Source organism: Anas platyrhynchos, chromosome 7 (assembly GCF_047663525.1).
Source record: "Anas platyrhynchos isolate ZD024472 breed Pekin duck chromosome 7, IASCAAS_PekinDuck_T2T, whole genome shotgun sequence".
Taxonomy (NCBI): domain Eukaryota; kingdom Metazoa; phylum Chordata; class Aves; order Anseriformes; family Anatidae; genus Anas; species Anas platyrhynchos.
Genome location: NC_092593.1, coordinates 26,381,468 through 26,388,665, shown reverse-complemented (window position 1 = coordinate 26,388,665; position 7,198 = coordinate 26,381,468).

Here is a 7,198-nt window from a genome sequence, read left to right as displayed (position 1 = left end):
TAGGAAAAAAAAGTGACGGCACATGTATGTATGTACTTGGGAACGTGACAAGCAAGTAAGAAAGGGTGCAACAGTTCCATCCTCCTCAGAAACACTACAGCGTATTTGATAGATTAAGTTACTTGATCATCAAAGTCTCACTGTGTTTAGATAAAATACAACTTCCAAAAAGAGATTTAGTTTGTAGGATTTCAGTTCCTGGAAGCTGTGTGTTTAATCATTCATTTCAATATCACTAATTTTGTCTTGGTAATGTTGAAATCAATATTCTCAACACACAGCCAATCTTGATAGAAGATTTCTGGCCTTTTTTCTTCCCCGAAGATGAGTCTTGCTGAAGTTGCTGATTTTGATCCCTGTCATGAGACACTGTCTGGGTTTGTTCAGAAGGCAGACTGCTAGTAGCAGCATATGCTTGCTGTGATTACAAGCAGGGAGACTACCATCTTTCAGCAGATCTGCTTACTCCGTGCATTCAGGGTTGTATACTCTTAGTTTCATTCTGAGAATATTTCATGTATTTCTTGTTGCTGGTGGCCCTGCAGAACAATGACACACAGAGAAATGCTGGTTTTTTTGGTTGGCCTCACCAGCTGAACTCCGAAATGAAGACCTGATTGTCCATATGTGCACTCACATTACTGGTATTTTTATTTACTGGTATTTTTATTTACTGGTATTTACAAGCACCATTACTTGTACCACGTATTGCAACGCTGTGTAAGGATCCTGGCACCTCTCTGTGTGTGTTCCGTGGGACTGCTCCTAGGGCCGTCCGCGGGTGCAGGTGTCAGCAGAACCACGCTGCAGAGCCAGATGCACATGCACAGAATCAGAGGATCAGCTTCTTTTCAAGCTCTTTTCATTGATTTTCAGCCCTTTTTGATGTAGCAGAGAAAACTCTGTTTTAGAAATTTGTGCTAGGAAAGAGGCTGGCATCAGAGACTGTTTTCTGCCACTTGCAACCCTCTGGGATTTCTCCAAAGTTATCAGCGCAGTTGGTTTAGTCTCGAGCTATTTGCTGTGCTGAATGCTCTTGCAGGTAGCCTGGAAAATCTGTATCTCTGACAAAACTTTAAGAGTCGGGGAAGGTTCCTAAAGAAAGCTAGTCCTGAAATGTCCAGCCTGTGTAATGGGACCCCAGCTAGGTGCCTGGAAGGGAAGCTCCCAGGGCCCTCTGGGGGCAGTAGGAAGGAGGAGGCAGTGAGAGCTGTGCTGTAGCAGTGCTGGAACCAGTCTGCGGAGCTGTTAGCAGTGACCACCTGGCAGCCACAGGAAAACATCTTGGCTTGATTTTATTAGAGTTCATTCTACAGTTCTATCTGCAAATACAGGGACTGAATTTGGCTCAAATCTTTAAACAAACAATGAAAATCACAGAGCTTCATAAAACGTGTGACTATACAGCAAGCATACCTTGAAAGGACTGTGAAATTGTCATTATTTTGATGTCAAATCAAAAGTAGCCAGATATAGCAAAAGGATTCACAGATTAACTATATTGTAAGCAATCATGACCTGAATCTCAGTCATTTTTTAAGAAAGCCCAAATCACTTGACTTCTGCATAGTTTTGTTAAAGTTTGTCCATACAGTTTATATTAGGAAATAAAATGGCTTTGCAAAGCACTATTTAAGTACAGGTGCTCCAGAGGAATGTTTGACCTCTCCTCTTCTGTTCAGCCTTGCATTGGTTTCTTTTCCTTTCCTCCCTCCAAGGGAGCCAGAGCAGTTGACAGGCATTGATTAAATCTTCCCTGAAGTGCAACAAAGGATAGTCCTCATCTGGCTTGCAGAACAGGTCTCTCCTCTTCCACCAGGCTCCCTGTATGAGCAGTGCTACATGCAAAACCCTTTCTGCTCTTCCTTCTCTCCAGAATCACAGAAGACACAATGAGCAGAGGCTCCTGTGGGGAAGGAAAGTAGGCTGCTTTATCACAGGGCCCCAAGTGGGAACTCTGCTACCCAAAGGAGAAAGGTAGGAAAAGGGGAAGAAAGGGAGTTCTCCTTCCTTCTACACTCTCCTGAAAGCTCAAAGCTCCTTCTGCTATCCAGACACCCTCCCCCCCCCAGTGTTGCTCTCATTGCACTAAGGCCTCACTTGGTATTTGAGGGTAGCAATTGGAGGTAGCTCTAAACATGCTGAATAATTTCTCTGCAGCAGTGTTAATCTGTGACACAGGAAACACTGACAATATGCGAGATATCAGACAATGATATATAAAACAGTTGCGAAAAACCTCCCCAGATTCACAACTCTCATAGGTGTTCCCATGCCCTTGGCAGATACAGGTCCCCGTCTGCCCGCAGGCACAGGCAGTAGCCAGCATCCAGCTGCAAAATGCCTACTTGAGGTGGTTTGTAACTGTGTCAGTAGCACGTGGCTTACCCAGTGCTGCGTGCTCTACTGAGCATCCCCTGGGTACCAAAGAGCACCCCCAGGTGCGCTGGGCTAAACATCCTGCGGCAGGCTGAGGATTCACTGGGGGAAAGGGGAAGTGTGTGGGAGAGAGAAATTGCTGTAGACCTCTAGTTGCTGGCAGTCATTGTGAAAAGGGACAAGCCATAGTTCTGATTCTAAATCTGTTTTGGTACTTTACCCCTGAATTTTTCACTTGAAGTTCATAAGCAGTCCTCAGGACGGTACTGAGAGCATGCAGCCACCAGGCTGCAGGACCGTGCTACATCCCTTCTCCGGCTCTGTGACTGCTGCAGTGAGTCAGTCCCCTGGTGAAGGGCTGCCCCCAGGCACATGGGATGTGAGACCACGGTCAGGGCTGTGGTATCCACTGCCAAAGCCAAACATCTGCCCATTGGGCTGGAGAAAGCCGAGCATTTCAGTGTCTAAACTGTCTGATGGCTCTCAGATCGCACAGGACACCAGTAGCTTACTGGCGAATGAGCCATGCTCTAGGTTCATGTCCTGACCACTCAAAGAAATTCCTTCCTCACCTGAAGTCTATTCATCCTGTGACAGCACTTGGGATCTCACCTGCTGGAGCTTCTGTATGCAGGCAAAGGAATTGCACTTTTCTGCCAACAGGCTCTTAGGGCAAGGTCTCTGGAAACCTAAGGTTGTCACAGAGCCAGGCAGGTTCTTTATGGATCACTCCGGATGACCGATCACTCATTGTGGATCACTCAGTTGGAGTATATCACTTGTATGCCTGAGAAATGCACAGATCCTCAGGGCTCTAGCTCTAGACTCTCATTCTTTGTCTGCGTGTGCCAGCACCGCAGAAGCAGAGAAAGTGTAGCTTGAAAATGACTCAGAAGTGATTCCATGGTCATGTGGTGTAATGCTCTGGTTTGCCATCAAAGCAATCTGACTGAATGTCTACATTAAAAAAAATCCACTGCGTACGTTTCATTGCACTAGCTAAGCTGTAGCAATGCTTTGCTGCATGTTTTTATTCACAGCTGTTGTTTTTATCAGTGACAACTGACCAAGTACTGTTTTCCATGGAAAGGGAAATGGGTCCCCGTTACAGTTCGGGTCTCTGAAAGGTGCTTTGGCTAGTCATAATTACAGAAGGAGAGATGTGGTCTTGTGTTTGAATTAGTAACTGTGCCTGGTGTTAGAATTTTGCTTAAGAGGATGGATAGAGGCCTGTTTTCTCACAAAATGCACGTTTTCATCATCCTGAGTGCATAGGATATTTTCTTTCATTCAAATTCTCAGTGGAAATTATGATTCACGAGCTATTATTCAACACGGGTGACCATTTTCACTAGTGCGTCTGTTTTCCAGTAAAGAGCACACCTTTTCTCTAAACGGAAAGATTACCAGCACACTTAGCAGGAAAGGCAGGGCTCCTTTCATCTGGGTCAGGGTCCTGATGGAGATGAAATTTCCTTTGCTTTTGAAGCTGGTGAGACAGATGCTGCGGTAGGAAGTGCCGTGTGCCTCTTTGCATTGGCTGTGTGAAAAAGAAACAAGGCAATACAGAAAAAGTGACTCTTCAGCTTGAAAGAGTTTCAGGTGAACAGTTGCTCATAAGCAGCTCTCTCACACCCCGATACTGCACCTTGGCCAGGCCAGGCTGCTCGTGACCGCAGAGGGTGCCCCATGGGTTAGGCACAGCCCTGGCAAGGGGCTGTTTCCTCCACAGAAGGAAAACAGGAGCTGTTAGGGCAGGGCAGTGTCCCCAGCAGTCCCTGGTACAAGAAAGGAAGCCCCAGGCCAGGGAGTGTTTTGCTGAATAAATAGATGCTTGAAAGATTGTGCATATTCACCACTGCGTGTTTCAGTCAGTCAGACAGGGGTTTCTGTGATCTTCTCACTGCCTTCTGTGAGTCTGGGCTTCTCAGAGGTGCAAGTACAAAGAGCAACGTAAATTTAAAACCTAATGAAACAAAAATGCAAATTTTTTGCATTTTCTGAATAACATGTACAAAAATCTACAGTTGGTCTTCAGTAGTAGTAGTACTACTATCAGTAGTACTGACTGGAAGCAAAGATATTTTTTGTTCTGGCAGTAGGTCTTAAGAGTTGTTATTTTAGTCTGTTGTAGTCCACAAGAACTTTCTCCTCCAAAATTCGACCTTGGTAGCCCGAAAATCTTAGGCAGAGTTGTCGTGCAAATAGAGGTTGCACCAGTTAAACTGCCACCTTGGGAAGGCGGTGTGTTCCCGGTGTGTTCCCTCTTGCTCCTCTCAGCTGCTGCTAACAGCATTTTTCCTTTCCACTTTTCTTGGTGTTTCAGATATTTTTTATTTTTTTTTGAGAACCCTAGGGCAGCAAATGAGCCTTCTTTCTCCGCAGTAGGAAAGTAATACCCCCTTGTAAGTCTCTGCACAATCCAGGCCTTAGGTCGTTGTCTCAAATCTGAGAGACAGCAGCAAACTATAAGATGCAGTAAAGCTTGCTCCTGCAGTGTGTTGAGACAGGATGAAATATGGTAGGTGATGGATTTGCCAACAGAGTACTAAAAACCGGGAGGACTGATGCAGGATTTAATATGTGGAAGATGTTCAGTATTTCAAAGTTGTTAATGTTTGCAGTTTTTAAAAATGATTATGCTTGATGTGTGCAGGAGCTAAATCTTTCTCATTGATAATCAGAGCTGATTTATCTCTTTTTAAAAATTGATCTCAAGCCATAGGAGATCTTATGACTCCCAGGAGGAATTAAATAGCTCGGACATACTCATTTAGAAGATGTTCACCCCCTGACCTCTTCTTCATATCTCCAGTTCATACCTGTCCAGCTCATTTTTCCAGAAAAGCTGTTTAATCCTTCCCATTCCTCCACCTTCTCCAGTCAACCCTCCTCCCTCCCCCAGTTTGAACTCATAATCACAGAACATAAATACAAATCTCAAAATTCATCTATGGGGGAAATGGGAATTTTTTTTTGACAGCGGGTAGACTGCTTTAGTGATAAAGGACTGGACAACTCAAGGGACTTGGGTATATTGAGTGTTTAATTGAAGTTAGAGTCAAACCAAAACCAAAGACTTAGGTCCAGCTCCCCAGTAAACCTTGTATGGGCAGAAGTCCCCAATAAACAATTGCATTTATTTTTAACTCATAGAATCGTAGTATCATAGAATCATTTAGGTTGGAAAAGACCTCTAAGATCATCTGGTCCAACCTTTAGCCTAGCACTGCCAAGTCCACCAAGAAACTGTGTCACTGAGCACTACATCTACACATTTTTTGAAGATCTCCAGGGATGGTGACTCAGCTACTTCCCTGCTCAGCCTATTCCAATACTTTACAACCTTCTCAGTGAAGAAACTTTTCCTAATAGCCAACCTAAGCCTCCCCTGGATCAATTTAAGACCATTTCCTCTTATCACTTAGTGCCTGGGAGAAGAGACTGATCCCCACCTCTCTATAGCCTCCTTTGAGGTAATTGTGGAGTGCAATAAGGTCTCCCCAAGCCTCCTTTTCTCTAGGTTAAGCAACCTGAGCTCCCTCAGCGCTCCTCATAAGACTTGTTCTCTAAGCCCTTCACCAGCTTCATTGTCCTTCTTTGGACATGCTCCAGCAGCTTGATGTCCTTCTTGCAGTGAGGGGCTCAAAGCTGAACACAGCATTCGAGGTATGGCTGCATGAGAGCCAAGTACAGAGGGTCAATCACTTCTTTAAGTAACTTCAGTGACATGTACTTTTTCTGCTTTTAATATTGATATGTTGATATTTTTTATTTTTGATATAGTTTTTTATTTATATATTTATTATTGATATATTGATATGCATGGCAAGTTGTAGATTCACGTGTGTAATGGACACTACACATGTAAAACACTTTATGAGTAACAGTGTGCAATATCTTCAGATCTTTGTTCTGATTAATTTGTTTGCTTTACCCTAGTTCCTGAGCCTCTTTTCCCCTGGACTTAAAAAAACCTTTGTAAAATCTGTAAGAAGTATGGCAGAATTTGAAACTACTTGAACTTTGAAGGTAACAAAATTCCCATGCTAGGGGAAAATGGCCCATGACATTTCATAATGGCACTTCATTCACAGTGTTATATATTAGGTACAAAATTCCAATCTTGAATCCAATCATTAAACTCCAAGAGCATTCAGATATAGGGTTCATAATTCAGGCTAGGAAGATAAACTTGCAAAATACATATTGAGCTTTGGATTTCAAACCAACCCAAGATATGCAGGTGTTCTAAATGAGATATTCTTGTCATATATCCATCTTCAAATTTTGGAGTGGCTGTAGTTATCATCTTTAAAATCTTTCACCTGTTCACATTAGATCATGCTACCTGTTTAACAAGATTAAGTTCAGTTTGCCTTGCTCCAATTGCAAATTTTTATTTCAGGTCTTAACCTGCAAGATTACAAGTAGTTCTTTGCCGTACAAACCTATTTGGTTAACTGACTTACTGACTTCATACAGTCCATACAGGCACAGACCAGGAAGATGTAAAGGGCATTAATGAGTGTAAATAAATGTATATGGAGCAACTTGCAGCAAGGATAAATCAGAATGTCTTAAAGCATCTTACTGATCCTGGATCTTGTTACCTATTGTATGACAGAAACTGATCTTAGCAGGAAAATGATTGAAAAGGGATTTTGCTTGGTGCTGTTCTAGGAACCAAGTCCCTATTTCAACCATTTTCCCCTTAAAACGGTAGAAGATGAAGATGGAGAGGCTCAGCTTGTAGAACACACCTCACGGACTGCTATACAATTGGAAAAATACTGTTACAATTCCAAACCTTTACATG